At 44.5% G+C, this 19474-nt stretch overlaps 1 protein-coding gene across 1 annotated transcript in view; it reads left to right on the top strand.

Moving 5' to 3' along the window:
* The first annotated feature begins 978 nt into the window (after positions 1-978).
* lrfn5a (leucine rich repeat and fibronectin type III domain containing 5a) overlaps positions 979-19474 on the top strand; it is a 186839-nt gene continuing 168343 nt past the window's right edge. Inside the window, exon 1 of the mRNA XM_052085703.1 lies at positions 979-1885. The gene's annotated coding sequence lies outside the window, so the exon portion shown is untranslated. The remainder of the gene's footprint in view (positions 1886-19474) is intronic.

Genomic DNA, 19474 nt, shown 5'->3' with positions numbered 1-19474 from the left:
GAATACAATCCCAAAATGTCTTCATCTCCATGGTTATTTGTATAATTACAAATGTCTTAATTCCAGTTACACTCTAATCGACAAATAAGGAAGAATCGCGAGATGGAAACCCTGCGCTCCCCCATACACATGATCTGATTATCGGTGTAAACTTGCAAGAAAAAAGTTTAAAAGAAACGAAAATATTTGAAAGTTAAATATGATCATCACAGCATAAAGAAGTGAGTTCTTATTAAAAAAAAGAGTCATTTGGAGAAGTCCCTGCTTCTGCAGTGATTGTGCACGTTCCATCATTGTATGATTTAAGGATTGATGGATATTCGGTATTGTTCCTAATCCACCTGATTGTATTTGTATAAATACATTTGCAGTATGAACTAACTGCCCAAATCGTTTGGAGATTTCAATAAATTCTCTGGACATTCTATAAAACCAACGTCAAGATTGGTCATTTTAATTGAAAGTTTTGTAGAAATAAAAGTGATGACAAAATTGCATGGCTCCTTGTTGGGATTTGGGTTCCTCTCCTGTGGAAAAACACAATATCACTTGAGACCCCACCATCTCAAAGGTGCAAACATGTCTTTCGAACGTAAACTATCTTTGAGTTGAACATTATGGATCACTCATAGAATCCTCATCACTTTTGTCAACACCAGCAGCATCTGCATAATTAGTTTTGCTTTCGGTTGGCGGCCAGTCCAGGTATACTCTGCCTCTGAGCTAATTGGTTGGGTGGGTGATGCCTTATTTATTTATTTGTTTATTTGTTTACTCGTTCATTCATTCATTCATTCATTCATTCATTCATTCATTCATTCATTCATTCATTCATTCATGTATTTATTTATTTATTTATGTCACTCAAATTCAATTCTAGTTTATCATCCTTTTCGTTTTGGACTTGCTATCGATTGTTTTATTTTGAAGAGATTTGAACAGGAAGTGGATTTGACTGAATGTCGTTGTCTGACTGATTTTACCCAAAGCGCTCTGTGGATTAACTGTGCATGAGAAGCGGTCACGGCGCAGCGAGGATCAGGAGAGTTCTGTTATTCACTTGTCTGTGGTCGGGGAAACCTGAACACGAATTTCATTGTAAGCTTGGAACGAAACATTTTTCCCCTCCTCACAAGTTTATTTATTTATTTTTTCCTTCCGCGGACTACAGTTGAGACACACGGTGCTGACTTGACAGAGATTCGGAGCTACGACGAGAGACAAAAAGAGACAGCAGCTTGAGACTAGAAAGTGACTTAAAATGTCTAGTTGAAAATGTTGCACTTTTGACACCAAAGGTGAATCATTTTATTTTCTTTTATTGTATACCCGAGCTGCTTTTGAAATGGGTCTTGTTCGGGATATTGGACTATTGTAGAGGAATTCTTCGTGGGTCACCTGCGCGAGGAGAGCGACCGGCGGGTGTGGGGGATTGGGGGGTGAGCACTGGTGGGACGGAGTGGAAGATGCGAGGGTAAAAACGTGAGGACAGGGGCAACGGCTGAAGTGGCTCTGTGTCAAGTTCTCACGAATGGGATTCTTTACTAACCTTGCGAATGGCGGGATGAAACGCGGAGAAAAAAACTGGGAGAGAGCAAAAAAGACGAAGGCGAGAAGGACGCCGTCGACCGCTGCGTGAATACAGAATGGACGCACCCCTTTGGAAGACTGAAGTCTACATCTAGACGGGATTTACATTCACCTCAAGGGATATTCACAGATTCCCCTGCACCTACATGAATGACCCTTATTCTTTCGTTTGGAACCTATGTTGTGGAGTTACAACCGTGACTCAATTGTAACGATGGGATTTGAAGCTATAACTGAGCCCTGACGCGTGGTCATCGAAGGTACCCAACAAAGGCTGGTACATACAGGAACGAAGGTAAAGTTTTACCCCTCACATTTATTATTTCAATGTGCCGTTTTATTTCCATGCATCCGCGCAATAATGCCATCCTCCCTCATCATGCATTCGTGTGAGTGCAGCATTTCAGTGATGAAATGGTTTGTGGAGCTGAAGAAGAGTTGGTCCTACTGGTATGCCGGGTGTTACCTTGAGATGATGTGCTGGGTGGGGTGCATGGGTTACTCGAGGAGATCAGAACATACCAAGGTCACAGTATTATTGCAGTGCAAGTTGTACAGGTGCAGAGTGCGTGTGTGCGCGCGCCCGCGCCTCTGTGTGTGTGTGTGTGTGTGTGTGTGTGTGTGTGTGCGTGCGTGCGCGTAATCCTTGGCCGGATGTCAGTGCGCTGAGGCTAAATTCCACCAGCCTGGGGTGAGCAAACGACGTGCGCGTGTAAGTGTGCTTTCTGTGGCTCAAATGCACACGGTTGATACTTGGAGACAATATCTGATCAGCCAATCCTTCAGGTAATAAACAACAATGATGTTGCGCGTCACCTTTTTACACTTGCCTCCAGCTAGTGAGGGGCGGGCAAAGACTATTTTTGACATACTGTATTTGTGTGTCGGAGTACATGTTATTTGCAGTGTGAAAAAGAAAGGTTCGCAGTAGAAAGGTTCGTCTTATATTGGAGCAAATTATGAATGCGCAGGAACAATACGAGTAGGAAAATACAGTGTGTGCATAAAATATGAATGTGTTTCAGGTGAACCATTCCTTTTGTATTAGTCTCATTTTGCGTGTGTGTGTGCATCTGTGTGGGGGTGTGTGTGAGTGAGTGTATACACGCACACATATGTATATGAATGTGTGTGCATATATATATATATACATTCATATGTATATATATATATATAAATATATATATATATATATATATATATATATATATATATATATATATATATATATATATATATATATATATATATATATATATATATATATATAAATCCTCATCTCACCCCTCGGGTGGTGTCCGTCCCTCATTCAGCTCGGGTCCTCTACCAGAGGCCAGGAAGCTTGAGGGTTCTGCGCAGTATCCTTGCTGTTCCCAGCACTGCACATTTCTGGACTGAGATGTCCGATGTTGTTCCAGGGATCTGTTGCAACCACTCATCTAGTTTGGGGGTCACTGCCCCGAGTGCTCCGACCACCACAGGCACGACTGTCACCTTTACCTTCCATGCTCTCTCCAGCTCCTCTCTGAGCCCTTGGTATTTCTCGAGTTTCTCATGTTCCTTCTTCCTGATGTTTCCATCACTTGGGACCGCTACATCCACTACAACGGCTTTCCTCTGCCCTTTATCTATGATCACGATATCTGGTTGGTTCGCCATTACCATCTTGTCAGTCTGGATCTGGAAGTCCCACAGGATCTTCGCTCTGTCATTCTCCACCACCTTCGGAGGTGTTTCCCATTTTGACCTTGGGGTTTCCAGTCCATACTCTCCACAGATGTTTCGGTAGACTATGCCAGCCACCTGGTTATGGCGTTCCATGTAGGCTTTCCCTGCCAGCATCTTACACCCTGCAGTTACGTGTTGGATCGTCTCAGGTGCCTCTTTGCACAACCTACACCTTGGGTCTTGTCTGGTGTGGTATATCTGGGCCTCGATGGCTCTGGTGTTCAAGGCCTGTTCCTGAGCAGCCAGGATGAGTGCCTCTGTGCTGTCCTTCAGGCCAGCCCTCTCTAGCCACTGATAGGACTTCTTGAGATCAGCCACTTCAGTTATGGTCCGGTGGTACATCCCGTGTAGGGGCTTGTCCTCCCATGATGGTCCCTCTTCCAGCGCCTCATCTGCTGTTCCCCATTGTCTTAGACATTCTCTGAGTATGTCATCCGTTGGAGCCTTCTCCTTGATGTATTCATGGAGCTTGGATGTTTCATCCTGGACAGTGGCTCTCACACTCACTAGTCCCCGGCCTCCATCCTTTCGGCTTGCGTACAGTCTCAGGGTGCTGGATTTGGGATGGAACCCTCCATGCATGGTTAGGAGCTTTCGGGTCTTAACATCCGTGGTCTGAATCTCTTCCTTTGGCCACCTTATTATTCCTGCAGGGTATCTGATCACTGGCAGGGCATAGCTGTTTATTGCCCGGGTCTTATTCTTGCCATTGAGCTGGCTTCTTAGGACTTGCCTCACTCGCTGGAGGTATTTGGCCGTAGCCGCTTTCCTCGTTGCCAGTTCGAGGTTGCCATTGGCTTGTGGTATACCAAGGTACTTGTAGCTGTCCTCAATGTCTGCTATTGTTCCTTCTGGGAGCGAGACCCCTTCAGTACGGACTACCTTTCCTCTCTGAGTCACCATCCGACTACATTTCTCAATCCCGAATGACATCCCGATGTCGCTGCTGTAGATCCTGGTTGTGTGGATCAGGGAATCTATGTCCCTTTCGCTCTTAGCATACAGCTTTATGTCATCCATGTAGAGGAGGTGACTGATCGTAGCTCCATTTCTGAGGCGGTATCCATAGCCTGTCTTGGTGATTACTTGGCTTAGGGGGTTCAGTCCTATGCAGAACAGCAGTGGGCAGAGTGCATCACCTTGGTATATGCCACATTTGATGGACACTTGGGTAAGTGGCTTGCCATTGGCTTCAAGTGTGGTTTTCCACATCCTCATCGAGTTCGCAACGAAGGCTCTTAGGGTCCTGTTTACCTTATACAACTTCAAGCATTCAGTGATCCATGTATGTGGCATCGAGTCATAGGCTTTCTTGTAATCAATCCAAGCTGTGCACAGGTTGGTACGTCTGGACCTGCAGTCGTGTGCAACTGTTCTGTCAACCAGGAGTTGATGTTTGGCTCCTCTAGTATCTCTACCAACGCCCTTCTGTGCTTCGCTCATGTATTGATCCATCTTAGCCGCAATGATGCCTGACATGAGCTTCCATGTTGTGGAGAGACAGGTTATTGGCCGATAGTTGGATGGAACTGCACCCTTCGAGGGATCCTTCATGATCAGGATTGTTCGCCCTTCGGTTAGCCATTCTGGGTGAGTCCCATCCCTCAGCAGCTGGTTCATTTGTACTGCTAGGCGCTGATGGAGTGCTGTGAGTTTCTTTAGCCAGTAGGTGTGGACCATGTCCGGGCCTGGTGCTGTCCAGTTCTTCATATCTGAGACTCTTTCCTGTATGTCTGCCACTGTTATGGTAACTGGGTTCTGTTCAGGGAGGTTGCTGTGCTCCTCTCTCAGGGTCACCAGCCATTGTGCACTGCGGTTATGTGCAACCTCCTTCTCCCATATGCCTTTCCAGTACCTTTCAGTTTCCAGTCTTGGTGGGTCAGCTCTGTTGTTAGGACCCTGCCACTGAGCGTACACTTTCGCAGGTTGTGTTGCGAACAGCCTGTTTATTCGTCTGGCCTCATTCTCTTTCGTGTACCGCTTTAGGCGACTGGACAAAGCTTGGAGCCTTTGTTTGGCAGTTTCGAGTGCTTCAGGTATGGTCATCTGGATGTACCTCTCGGGTATCGGCCTTTTCATCACACCTCTCTGGGCCTCCGTCAATTGACTCACATCTTTCCGGGCCGCCTTGATCTTAGCCTCCAACCGTCTTTTCCATGGTGGGTAACGTATCTCATGGCTTCCATGGTTGCTCTTATAGCCCAGAGTCTCCAGGATCACTGATGCTGAAGCGTATATCAGCTCATTGGTTTCTGTGATCGTTACGGTAGGGATCGCCCTCAGTGCTGCATTCACACTTTCTATGAGACTTTCAGATGGTACTTCACATAGCCGTTGTAATCGGTTTCTAGGTTGCCCAGCTTTCATTCTCGCCATGATCTTAGCTTTCAGGTCAGTTGCTGCCTCGCTCAGCATTTCATTCATTGGGGCTGGCCACCCAATCTCATCATCTGCATTCATTGGGGCTTGCCTCCCAATCTCTTGTATGACCTCTTCCTCTGATCTGGCAGCCTGGGGCCCTTCGCCATGGAACCTGCGTTGTACCTCATCAATCTCAAGTTGTGACAGCAGTTGCCGTTTGTGGATGTTGGAACACTGAGCTACTAGTTGTTTCGTGGTCAACCGTGACTGTGGGTTACGAAGTAACCATTTAGTCCACATTCTCTGCATGTAACCCCTCTGACTAGGGTTGCTTGAGTAGTAGCATTCCAACAGAGCCATGTTATCGCCTCTCGCCCATCTCCGCTTTGTTCCAGTAGCCCATTTTTCATCAAGGGGCTCTGGTTCCCCAGCACCTGACGCAGACCTTGTTTGGCCGGGCGACGTCTGAGCCGGCATGTCATTCGTTTTATTGTCTCTCATCATTGTATGAGGTAGGCATTAGCGTGAAGGATCTTGCCCAAGGACCCACACTGGATGGTGTTATGTGCTCATTTTTGCCCCAAGCGGGATTCGAACCACCGTCTCCCGTATGCCAAACCGATGCCTTACCAACTGAGCTATCCAGCCGCTATATATATATATATATATATATATATATATATATATATATATATATATATATATATATATATATATATATATATATATATATATATATATATATATATATATATATACACATTCATATGGGTGGAAAGAGAGAGAGAGAGTGTGTTGCAGACTTTCCCAACTTGATAATGATAATCTCAGTTAAAATGAAATACAAATTTTAGATGGACACTTTATTTATTAAGGAAAAAATATTCAAATCTACTCAGGCCAGTGTGATAAAGTACTCACTGCTGAAACCTAACCTTTTCTGCTCAAGAGACTAATTCTCAGTTCAATCAATCACAATAAATTATCCAGGTCCTGAAGTAACAAAGCAACTCCCACCACGTGAAAAGAACATCAGACTGTTGGTCTGATGATCTTTTTCTGAAATATTGTCTTACATTTATGCCAGATGTGATCAGACACACACGTCTCATAGGTCTGTAGAATCCGTACTTGATCCACACAGTGCCAGGTTACTTTATTTAATGTTTATTTAAAGGTAGAGGTTGCAGTGATTAAAAAATGTTGTTCGTCATGTGAGTTAAAAATGTCTGGGTGACCTGAAAGTGGAATATCATGAAAATGATCGTTTGAAAAATATTCCCTCTCCGTCCCAATCTTATGCCTCTGTTTTACACAAGTGTGCGTCCACTTGTGTGGACATGACGTCTTTGGCTTTCAAGACTATAATGTTAAATTTTGGACTATAAGGGCCTGGCGTCCACTTACGAGGACGTTTCATCAAGTAAAAAAATAATTCTTTGTTTTCTTTGTCAAATAATATGACAACTTAATTGAGGTTCTAATTTAGGGAAGTACGGTGAAGTGACTTCTACTGTTGCTATTCTAGATATTGCTATGCAAAGCATTTCACAATTTTAACTCATTCGCTGAATGTACGTGTACAGTTCGGGGTCCTAGGAGGTTAAAGCACATAATTCTCATAAATGTAAACATACAGTATGTTTGCTAAATGTAAAAACAAGCAAATTCACTACAACAAATTTAAAGTCAAAACATTAACACAACACACAATACTCTTATATTTTGACACTGTGCATCTTTGTTTTATTGTTTGTTTTGCAATCAAAATGTAACCTTTTGTTTTGTTTTTAAATCAAATGTAACCTTATCCGCTGAATATTGCCACTTTTTAATTGTAAATTCACTTGTATTGATTGATCAATGTAATAAATATATGGACATGAACAACTCGTAATGATGCTGATCGCCCATGGATAAGAAAGCATTATGCAAATATTTTCTGGCATTACAACAAGTGTCTGGCTGATCATGTGAAGAAATTGTGATTTTCATGCATTTTCATTGGTTTAAGTGTCCTACTTACATGTAAAAAGAGTAGTTTGTTTTTGCAATAGCTTCACAATAAAGGAACTTGGACTGCAGTTTTGGCTGAACAATCAAACAAAGGAATAAAGAAAGCTTTCCCCAATTTCATGGATGTTTCTGGAATCAACTCTCCCACCGTTGGCTGTTGCTCCAACAACAGATGCTTATCTGTCTACCTTGGTGACAAACACAGCTTCAAAAATGGCATGAGTGGGGAAGTGAGAAGTTTTCTAGATGTCTCTTGAGCTCATTTACAGTTAACAGCCGCCCATTCAAGGATGATTCTACCCAAATTCACCTTTTCATATTTTTTTCTTGTGGAAACTCTTCTAAGCTATTGACTGAAAAAAACTCACCTATTTGCTTTTTACTTGCTTTATCTGTCATGGTCTTAAACATCACAAGACAACCCCAAAGCCGTAATGAGAAAATAGAATTTGGTGTTGGAACATATGTTAAAGTAAGTGATATTTTGGAACTGAGAGATTTTTGTGTGTCGGGGAGAAGCAAAGTTTAGCCAGGTTTATGGTCTATACTGTTAATAAAATGGCGATCAATTACTTTGCGTTTTCTTCTCTGTTTGCAGCAGATGTCAGCCACTTAGTTAATTGTACACCATCTTCTTTTTGTAAGATACCCCCACCCTTGCTCAGAAAAGACAAACGTGTTGACTGCTATCAGTCCTATAGTACAAGGAAGTAGAGGCTGTTCAGAATGTTCTTTATCTGGCCAGGGGGATTTTTATTACAGCGTCTTTCTTCTTGCCCTCTGTTTATCTCAGCTTTCAGCAGCAGCTTTCCTTCACTCTCTCTTTAACTATCTGACAGAGGGTTGCAGGATACTGCAGAGTGGATGGAGGAGCTCTAATTCAATTTCTTCCACTGCTGAGAGACAGAGCTGAATAAACAGAACCACAGAGAGGAGAGAGTATGGATGTGAGCAAGAATGCTGGTGGCCATGTATGTTAGATAAAATTTGCAAAGTGGTGGCAAGCCTTGTTTGGGAGCTTGAGTGTCATTGTCATTGCGGATATTTTCAGAAATTATTGGTCACAAAATTGTGCAAACATGTTGAAAATGACCAAAAATTATTCATAGATAATATCAATGTATGCTTGACAATTCAACTCAACTCTCAACTCAACTCGACTGTATTTATAGAGCACTTTCAAACAGCCATTGCTGCATACAAAGTGCTGTACGTGGAGCAACTAATATATACAACAATAAAGTAATAATCAGTCACAAAGATGGTAGTAGGCACCAGTGCTGGTCAGTCAAGGAGGGGAAGCTCAATTTCGGCCTACATCAAAAAATATGTCTGTTTATTTATACGTGAATTCTACTCTCCTTTCCTTTTCAATAAAATGTTCTGTGACCCTGTTATACCTAAAAGGCGTCTTTTCCAGGGTCTTAACTGTGGTGATATCAGTCAGCCTGCTAACACAAGGAACTACAATAAAACACACCAGAAATAAAATATTAATCTGTCGTTTGTCGTTGTCAACAAAGAGAGTGTCGCTAAGATTATTGGATGAAGCCTCCAGTCCAACTCAGAACAGAATGAGAATTGAAAAATGCTCCCACGGATGCCAACACCAAAAGATTGGTGATTGGCTCATTTCGCTGTCAATCAAATAGAGATTCAGCCTCAGACAGATCATCCAATCATCATGCAGAAAAGCTGAGCGTCAGGGCCAGCCGATACACGCCCACTGTCCATAGACTCCCAGAGACGCTGAGCGACCAATGGATGGGACAAAAACAGCATTTATCCAAGATAAATGATCTTGAGTCGCTCAGCATCCGCGCTGGAGACGATCAGCGTCCACACAGTTTAAAGCACAGTGAAGCTGCGGGAATGAATGAGAAGAGAGTCGCGTCTTAACCAGTAATAAAAAGCTGATATGGAATAAAAGTTGAGCGCATTGTAGCACATACTTAGTCAATAACATGTACACACAATTGTATGTACAAATATATATTTCATCACTTATTTTTTGACATTTTAGGGGAAGCTGAGCTTCCCTTGCAGTCTTTGAGCAATTGCCCCTGGTAGGCCCCAAACAGTCAAACTAAGATCAAATTAGTAATGTTGAGTCAAATGCCAAAGATTACAAGTGAGTTTTGAGGTTGGTTTTAAAGATGAGCAGTGAGGGGGCTTGCTGAATGTTCAGTGGGAGGTCATTCGCCAATTACAGATGCGGCATCATTCCGCGAGTAGGCTCAGTGGAAGCTAGCAGATGAGTCCAACTTTAGCCAAAAGCTGACAATTTGAGGCTATTAGATTCTTATCAGTGGCGAGGAACAAGTGCAGCAACACAATGTGAAGCTTCATTGCCATATTATTATGTTCACTGATGCTCAGGGACCAACTGAATTAAACTGAAAAAAACCCTGCATTCATCATAGAATAACAATTACCATGACACTTTACGGCACCTCTGTCTTTACTGTCGTAATGCTTGTCGGATTACACCAGTTTGCTGAAGGTTAGATAATGGTCTGTTTTATGATGTGACCAAAATGGGATAATGCGTCGCCGGTGCCAGTCATGCGTGGGCCGTTTGTACATTTTTACCAGCACTGCTATTTTATTTTATCTTGTCTTAATTTAGAAATTATACATATGGTCGGGCGGCCCGGTAGTCCAGTGGTTAGCACGTCGGCTTCACAGTGCAGAGTTACCGGGTTCGATTCCAGCTCCGGCCTCCCTGTGTGGAGTTTGCATGTTCTCCCCGGGGCCTGCGTGGGTTTTCTCCGGGTGCTCCGGTTTCCTCCCACATTCCAAAAACATGCGTGGCAGGCTGTTTGAACACTCAAAATTCCCTAGGTGTGAGTGTGAGCGCGGATGGTTGCTCGTCTCTGTGTGCCCTGTGATTGGCTGGCAACCGATTCAGGGTGTCCCCCGCCTACTGCCTGATGACAGCTGGGATAGGCTCCAGCACCCCCCGCGACCCTAGTGAGGATCAAGCGGTTCGGAAGATGAATGAATGAATGAATAAATATGGTCATGTAATGTTGCAAAACATTATAATATAATATAGGTCAACAAGCCATATACACTTGAAAGCAAGCACGTGTGTGTGTGCTGTCTTGGCATCAGCAGCTGCATCTGTCCCGCCCCCCTCTTGACCCTCTTGAGACAGGGGGCCCAAGTCTACAGGATGGGAGGTACAAGGGCCACTGGGACCAAACAGTATCACCTCTGCCTTCTTTTCATTGAACTTCAAGAAATTTCGTGCCATTCAGGTTTTGATTTCTTCCAGGCAGGACAGGAGTGGCCTTAATGAGAAGGTGTTTTTTTTTGCTCAGTGGGATAATAGATATGGCAGTCATCTGCATGGCAGTGGAAGGGAATACCATGTTTCCTTAATAATAATAATAATACATTCATTCATTCATTCATTCATTCATCTTCCTAACCGCTTAATCCTCACTAGGGTCGCGGGGGGTGCTGGAGCCCATCCCAGCTGTCTCCGGGCAGTAGGCGGGGGACACCCTGAATCGGTTGCCAGCCAATCGCAGTGCACACTGAGACGAACAACCATTCGCATTCACACTCACACCTAGGGACAATTTAGAGTGTTCAATCAGCCTGCCATGCATATTTTTGGAATGTGGGAGGAAACCGGAGCACCCGGAGAAAACCCACGCAGGCCCGGGGAGAACATGCAAACTCCACACAGGGAGGCCGGAGCTGGAATCGAACCCGGTACCTCTGCACTGTGAAGCCGACGCGCTAACCTCTGGACTACCGGGCCGCCCAATAATAATACACTTTATGTATAAGCACCTTTCAAGACACCCAAGGACACTTTACAAGAACAAAAACACAAAACAATACGAGTTGGGCAGCGGCAGCCAAACGCACCAGCGTTCACTCAACCCGGAAGTCAGAAAGAAACCACAAGGGAGGGAGAGGGGGAGGAAAAAAAAAACACGCTCAAACTATCCTCATTTTGAGGAAGATGGATCCCAAGGGGAGCAGATACAGCAAGAACAGCAGAGGCCCCAGAATTGAGCCTTACTTCGATATTAATATCATGAATGTTCATATCTCGATTTTGATACAATGTACATGGCAAGTTTCAAACTCAAGGCCCGGGGGCTGAATCTGGCCCATCATATCATTTCTCATGGCTGGTGAAAGCAAATCAAATTCCACGATGCTTCCTAATACATGCACCAACATTTTAAATTCTTACTCATATCTAGTAAATAACAGCGACATTGTTGCATTTTCTTGTTACCAAACCTCTCATTACAGTAACTCAAATAGTTAAAGAAACGATTATACTTCTTGATATGGTTTCACAGTCATCACAGCCCTCCAAGGGAAGCGGTAACCACAATGTGGCCTGCGACAAAAATGAGTTTGACACCCCTGATATACACTTTATCGCCCGGCCCTAATGATTTCTGCGTGACTTCCCTCATCTAGAAACGACACTCGTGATTTATGTCCTCGTTAAAATGCAAGCAGTTGGGAATAAGCTTGCTGGTCACCAAATAATTTGTACTCGTTAAACTTCTGTATGAAATTATGTCATTTGGGCGTGTCACATTCTGTTGCACTCTCAGCTCTCTCAACTCTTTGACAATGCCTGGCACAGTGCTTTCTGAGGCGGCCAATGACAGAGTTTCGGCCCAGTTGCCCGAAAGATTTTTTTGGGTCCTTATTTATGCATGTCTGTCTGTATTTATTTAATACAGGCGCTTAAGGGCACAAATGGCACCAATTTGGTTGAATGGCTCATTTAATCATTACCATAGAATGAGGGATGCCTCTATTTGATGTTTGTTTGATTGATATAATACATTTGAATCGGAATGTATCGATTTGTGTGGGCTAAAATGACATGTCCACGCAGCTACGTAGTTGTTGGGTATGTGCGTGATTTCTCTCATCGAGAAAAGACACGATTGATTTCTGACTTTGTTAAATACAACCAGTGGGGAATAATCTTGTTTGTTGCCAAACAATTCACACTCGATAAACTATTTGAAGTTCTCTTGTTTGCACGTGTCACAGTCTCAAACTTGTATGTCGCGCTCTCAGTTCTCTCAACTTTTTGATGATGCTGTTTAACGAGGAGGCTTCTTTATATCAGGTAAAGCAGATTTATTTTAGAGTATCTTTAGGCTTTCTTCTCCCTCCATATAAGCTCTGAAGACAAACCCGCCGCTCTGTCTCTGCCTGCAGGAGAGATGTGCGCAGCTGAGGAGACGTGTCTGTGGGTGCGTGCATGTCACACTAACTACATTGTAACTAAAAAAAGACCCCCCCCCCAAAAAAAAGTAACATTGTCAAATATAAAACTAAGATAACACTGTTCAGTTTGGCAAAATATTTGCACATTTGGGTTATTTTGTAGATTTGTGACATTTAAATGTTCAGAAAATAAAACCTTTTCACCCAATACCGGACGAGCTGAAAATCATGTGATCAGTTCAGGACACACACACTTAGTTAGTTAGTTAGTTAGTTAATTAGTTAGTTAGTTAGTTAGTTAGTTAGTTAGTTAGTTAGTTAGTTAGTTAGTTAGTTAGTTAGTTAGTTCCGCCAGTTCCTATTTGGAACATTGGGCGACGAGTTTCCTCCATTTGGTCCGGTCACTGGCGACCCTTCTTGCTCCATGCCAGCTGACACCCATCTCACTGAGGTCTTCTTTGGCAGTCTGTCTCCATGTCTTCTTTGGCCTACCTCTCTTCCTCTTTCCACCCTCTGGCATCCAGTCCATGGCCACACTTGCCGTTCTCTCTCTTGGCAGTCAGAGTACGTGGCCGATCATTTTCCTTCTCCTTTCAGAGACAATGTCTGACAGTTCAGCCACTCCTGCCTTCTTCATCACCTCCTCGTTGGTGACGTGGTCTCTCCATGAGATCCTCAGGATGGATCTCAGGCAACGCCGATGGAAGACATCTAACTTGTTGGTTATGTTGGCTGTCTTCATCCATGTCTCACAGGCGTAAATCGCTGTTGGGATAACCACTGACATTTAGAGGTGTAGCTTGGTGGTCGTAGTGATGGCTTTCGATGACCAGATGTTGCGCAGGCGTTGGAACACTCCCGCAGCTTTACCAAGTCTACTGTTGACGTCTTTCTTCCACCACCTGTATTTGAGATGTTACTCCCACGATATGTGAAGCTGTCAATGTACTCTATGTCATGTTGGTGTAGAGTGAGTGGTTGAAGGTGTTGGTGCTGTCCGACGGCCATGGCCTTGGTCTTTTCCTGGCTAATTCGCAAACCGACCTTAACTCCGTGCTCATACAGATTATTGGTCAACTCCTGGAGTGCGGGCTGGGTGTGACTTAACAGGGCCAAATCATCTGCAAATTCCAGGTCAGCTAGTCTGCTCCCTCCCCACTTGGTACCAACCTTTGCTCCTGTGATGGACTTCCTCATCACAAAGTCGATTATGATAATGAAGAGTAGGGCTGACAGAATGCAACCCTGTCTTACACCAGTGACAATGTCAAAATCGTCAGTTGTGCCACTGTTGGTTTTGAAACAACACGTTGAGTTGTGGTACAATGACCTGAAGATGTTGATGTACTTGAGGGGTACACCATACAGCTGGACGATCTGGCACAGTGACTCCCGGTGGATGCTGTCGAAGGCTTTCTTGAAATCGATATCGTTGATCATGAGTGGTATCTGAAGTTCTTGGCACTGCTCTATGATGTTTCGAAAGGGAAAGATCTGTTCGGCGCAAGACCTTCCCTTCCTGAAACCGGCTTGCTCTTCCCTCAAGATGTTATCCACTTCATCTTTAAGGCGATGTAGCAGAACACTGCAGAATACCTTGCTGGGAATTGACAGCAGCGTAATACCCCGCCAGTTATTGCAGTCTGCGAGGCTTCCCTTCTTGGGGAGCGTGACAATGACCCCACGTCTCCAGTCGGCAGGAACCTCTTCAGCATGCCAAATCAGGTTTAACAGGTGGGTAAGGCTCTTCACAACAGCATCTTGGCCATGTTTCAACAGCTCGGCAGCTATCTCATCGAGTCCCGGTGCCTTGTTGTTCTTAAGGCCCTTGATTGCTCTGGCAACCTCAGTCTCGGATATCTCTTTCGATGTAATATTTAGAGCTGGAGCTGGTGTCTCTTGATCGAAATTGAAGAGCACGGGAGGCATTGGTTGGTTGAGAACCTCCCTGAAGTGTTCCAGCCATCTTGCTTCTTGCTCCTCCTCGCTTAGAAGTGTCCTGTCATCCTTGCTCCTGATTGGCACGCCAGAGCTGCTCCTGGAGTTGGTTAGCTCCCGCACGATCTTGTATAGGGTCGTCGTGTCATTGTTCTCTGCTGCTTCCTGTGCCTCTCTTGTTTTCTCTTCTAGCCACTGTCTTTTATCCTTCCTGCAACTCTTCTTCACTGCCCTGTCCAAGTGTCTGTACTCCTCGTCTTCCATCCTCCAGCCCCGGAGCCTCCTCTTTTGTTCTCTTTTTATCTTAGCCACTTTCCTTTCCTCAATCAACTTCCAGGGGTCGTCTGTTATCCATCTGTCTTTGATGGTACCCGTCTTTCTGCCTATAACTGCTTCTGCAGTGTCAGCAATGGCACAAGAGAACATACTCCACTGGTCCTCAATGTTTGCAAGGTGTTGTGATACCTTGAGCTTCCTACTCAATTCCTCACAGAATCTTTCGGAGAAGTTTTTATTCTTTAGCTTGTCCACCGCGTAAGGTCTCTTGGGCTGCACCTTTTTCACCTTCTTCAGCTTCAGCTTGATTTTATTCACCACAAGGAAGTGGTCTGAACCCACATCCGCACCTCTGTAGGAGCGAACGTTGAGCGATGACGAGCGCCACCTTGTGTTGATGCAGATGTAGTACAGTTCGGTCCGGGTCCCGCCACCAGGTGAAACCCAGGTTACTTTGTGTATCCGCTTGTGCTCAAAAAAGGTGTTGCCAATGCTGAGGCCGTTGGTACTGGTTAGCATCAACAGTCTCTCCTCGTTGTCGTTCGTGGAGCTCGCAATTCCATGCGGTCCAACTGTGGCATTCAGGCCCCTTCTGTCATTATCCAGTTTTGCATTGAAGTCTCCAATCAGCATTTTGATGTCATGTCTGGGGATCTCCTCAAGCACGGTCTGGAGCCGGTTGTAGAAGGTGTCTTTATCGTCCGCTGAGGCAGCTTCGGTTGGGGCATAGACTTGTACGATGGTTACTTTGGCATATCTGGTGTTGAGCCTTGCTGTAATAATCCGTTCATTCACCGGCTTCCATCCAATCAATGCTTTTGCTGCACTACTGGAGAGGATGATGCCGACTCCATGGGAATGGTGGTCTTGCTTCCCAGAGTACAGAAAAGTTGCTCCATTAACCATGAGGCGCCCTTGCCCCGTCCACCGTCCAACGCCTAAGATGTCCAGGCGATAGTCCCTCATATTCTTCAGCACCTGGTCCATGCGACTAGACTGGAACATTGTGCGCACATTCCAGGTGCCTACTCTGGTGTTGGTTTTGGTTCCAAAGATCGGGGTCATCAGGGGTCGGGCTTCCTGCTGGATTTCACCCGGCCCCGTCACAGATCCATCCAAGGATGTGCCGTCTCTTCTTCGCCGTGGTTTACCGGAATGGCTTCCTCTTGTCGTTTCTGTAACAGGTTTTTGTTTTTACAGGGTGAGGTTGTTAACCTCACGCCCAACCCCCAACCTGGAGGACCAGTTGGATGCAGTTTAACGTCATACCCAGGACAAGGACACACACAAACCGCTATATCCATCCCATGGTCATGTTAATTTTTTTTTTCTGGAAAGAGGTTGGCAGCTCTCAGTTTAGCAGTTTAGAGTATTTTGGCATATTGAGACAATGTTACAATTAACATTTTTGGGAGGTACAGAGTAAACAAACAGTGTAGAGCACAGGTGTCAAAGTCAAGGCCCGGGGGCCAGATATGGCCCGCCACACCATTTTATGTGGCCCACGAAAGCAAATCAAACATGACAACATCCATGAGGCTTGCTAAAATATGTACCAACATTTCAAATTCTCATATGTAATAAATAAGAGAGATATTGTCAACATTTTGTTGTTGCCAAACACCCCATTAGGTGTGTGTGTGAAGGATGCTAACTAAGCTAAAAGCTATGATGGACAGTCCCTCCCACCCTCTCCAGCCCGCCCTGACAGCACTAGGTAGCTCCTTCAGCCAGAGGCTGATACACCCGCGCTGTAAGAAGGAGAGATACCGACCCTCGTTCCTACCGACTGCTGTCAGGCTGCTGAATAAAAATAACAACTATAATAATAATAATAATTAAATGATGTGATGTGTGTGATGTGAACAACAATTGTAAATAGCACTGCGATTTATCCATTTTGTATTTATATTGCACTTAATTGAACGGTGTTTGTTTGTTTTTTCTCCTTTCTTCTTTCTACCCACATTCTTGCTGCTGGAGGCTGTAAATTTCCCCAGTGTGGGACAAATAAAGGATATCTTATCTTATCTTATCTTATCTTATTACACTAACTTAAACAATAGTTCAATAAACCGTTATTCTTGACTTCTTTATATGATTTCCAGTAATAATGGCCCTCCAACGAAAATGGATTTGACACTTCTGGTGTAGAGTCTTTGCAGATAAATGCCTAACTAGTATTTTCCCTCAAACTAATGATCTGTTGTTTAATCACAGTGCCTCTAAATAGATTAATCCTGCCTGAGCAGAGAGAGGTAATCTAGATGGCGCCTAGTGGTTAAGTTCACTCAAGTACAACTAACAACCAATACATTGTGTTTTCTTGGTATATTCTGTTCCAAATCAGTCTAAAAGTATGAATAATTACATACTGTAAACATGACAATTGTTGTTTTTTTTTAAAGAATAGCTTGAAAAAAAAAATCCACCAAGAGTTGAACATGCTTGGAAAAGGCCAGATCACATGTATGATGGTGTCAGTCAGATGAGTATGTAGTAGAGCAGTGTTTTTCAAACTTTTTTGGCCTAAGGCACACTTCTTTCATTGTTAAAATCTCGCGGCACACCACTCGCTAAATGTGAAACCAAAAATCTGTATAAGGCGTAAGTATCTATAGAAGGCGGGTTGAATTATAAGGCGCACTGTTTGAGAAAATTGAATGCTTTTAGGTGTGCCTTATAGTGCGGAAAATACAGTTTAACATTTTGAAACTATATTTTAAATTTACTTGGGTTGTCTTTATGAGATATAAAAATTGGCTTTGATGATCTGCTGCACAGATGTCTAAACTCGGTCCTCAAGGTCTGCTCTCCTGCAACACACCTGATTCAAATAATCAGCATCATTTGAATGCTGCTTCACAGCTGGCTGATGAGCTGATCATTTGAATCACGTGTTCACATCCCAGACAGGCAGGACAGTGGCCCTCGAGGACCAGGCCTAATACACATGTTGACTTCACTTCATCTTCAGTGAATTCTCAAAATGAAGGAACATAAACATCAATATCCTATATTAAGTGGACACCAATATTCTGTTGAAATTATTGGCTTGAGACAAGTTAAAGGGGCTTGTTTTTCCACTTTTTTTCCATATTGTAGGTAGTTTGATGAAAGGCTAGTGTGTTAACTGCGATGAATTGGTGAGAGCTGTGTAGGTTGAGATAGGACTCTTCCTGTCAATATAACTGTTAATATCAGCCTAAGACTCTTAATTACAAGGACAATAAGGTCACCACTTTTTTTTCCGACACTAGACACTGAGAAGATTAAATGTTACATTTAATTAAGAGGCCTGGATTCAGGAAATGAGAAATCGGTGGTCTATGCCAAAAGCAGCTACATTTAGCCTAGCTTGTGAGGACGTAACATCTGTTCACACAGATTGAGCCCACAAAGCAAGTGCAAGCTATGCTATATGTCTTGCTGCTATGCTGCCTGTCATTAAAAGATCTTTGAGTCACATGAGGCGTCGTGTTATACAACTCCACATTTGACTGTTAATTTCTGCCCCTCCGTGAGCCGTCACCTTACCGTGGTGGAGGGGTTTGTGTGTCCCAATGATCCTGATGAGCTAAGTTGTCTGGGATTTTATGCCCCTGGCAGGGTCACCCATGGCAAACAGGTTCTAGGTGAGGGACCAGACAAAGCACGGCTCAAAGATCCCTTATGATGAGTAAAATGAATGGATCTCAGTTTCCTTTGCCCCGACGCAGGTCACCGGGGCCCCCCTCTGGAGTCAGGCCTGGAGGTGGGGCTCCTTGGCGAGCGCCTGGTGGCCGGGCCTACAACAATGGGGCACTGCCGGGCTCAGCCCGAAGAGGCAACGTGGGTCCCCCTTCTCATGGAATCACCACCCATGGGAGGGTTCAAAGGCATCGGGTGCAATGTGAGCTCGGCAGCAGCCAAAGTTGGGGACCCTGGCGGTCCGATCTTCGGCTGCATAAGCTAGCTCTAGGGACGTGGAATGTCACCTCTCTTGCAGGGAAGGAGCCCAAGTTGGTGTGCGAGGTAGAGAAGTTCCGACTGGATATAGTCGGACTTGCCTCCACACACAGCCTGAGTTCTGGTACCAGTTCTCTCGAGAGGGGTTGGACTGTCTTGCACTCTGGAGTTGCTCACAGTGAGAGGCGCAGAGCAGGTGTGGGCATACTCATTGCCCTCAGTGCCTGTACATTGGGGTTCACACCGGTAGACGAGAGGGTTGCTCCCTCCGCCTTCAGGTGGGTGGACGGGTCCTGACTGTCGTTTGTGCATATGCACCAAAGAGCAGCTCAGCATACCCACCCTTTTTGGAGTCCTTGGAGGTTGTGCTGGAGAGTACTCCTGCTGGGGA

This window comes from Hippocampus zosterae, chromosome 14 (assembly GCF_025434085.1).
Source record: "Hippocampus zosterae strain Florida chromosome 14, ASM2543408v3, whole genome shotgun sequence".
NCBI classification, from domain to species: Eukaryota; Metazoa; Chordata; class Actinopteri; order Syngnathiformes; family Syngnathidae; genus Hippocampus; species Hippocampus zosterae.
Note: the sequence above shows the minus strand (reverse complement) of the source record. Positions and strands in the feature narration are given on the sequence as shown.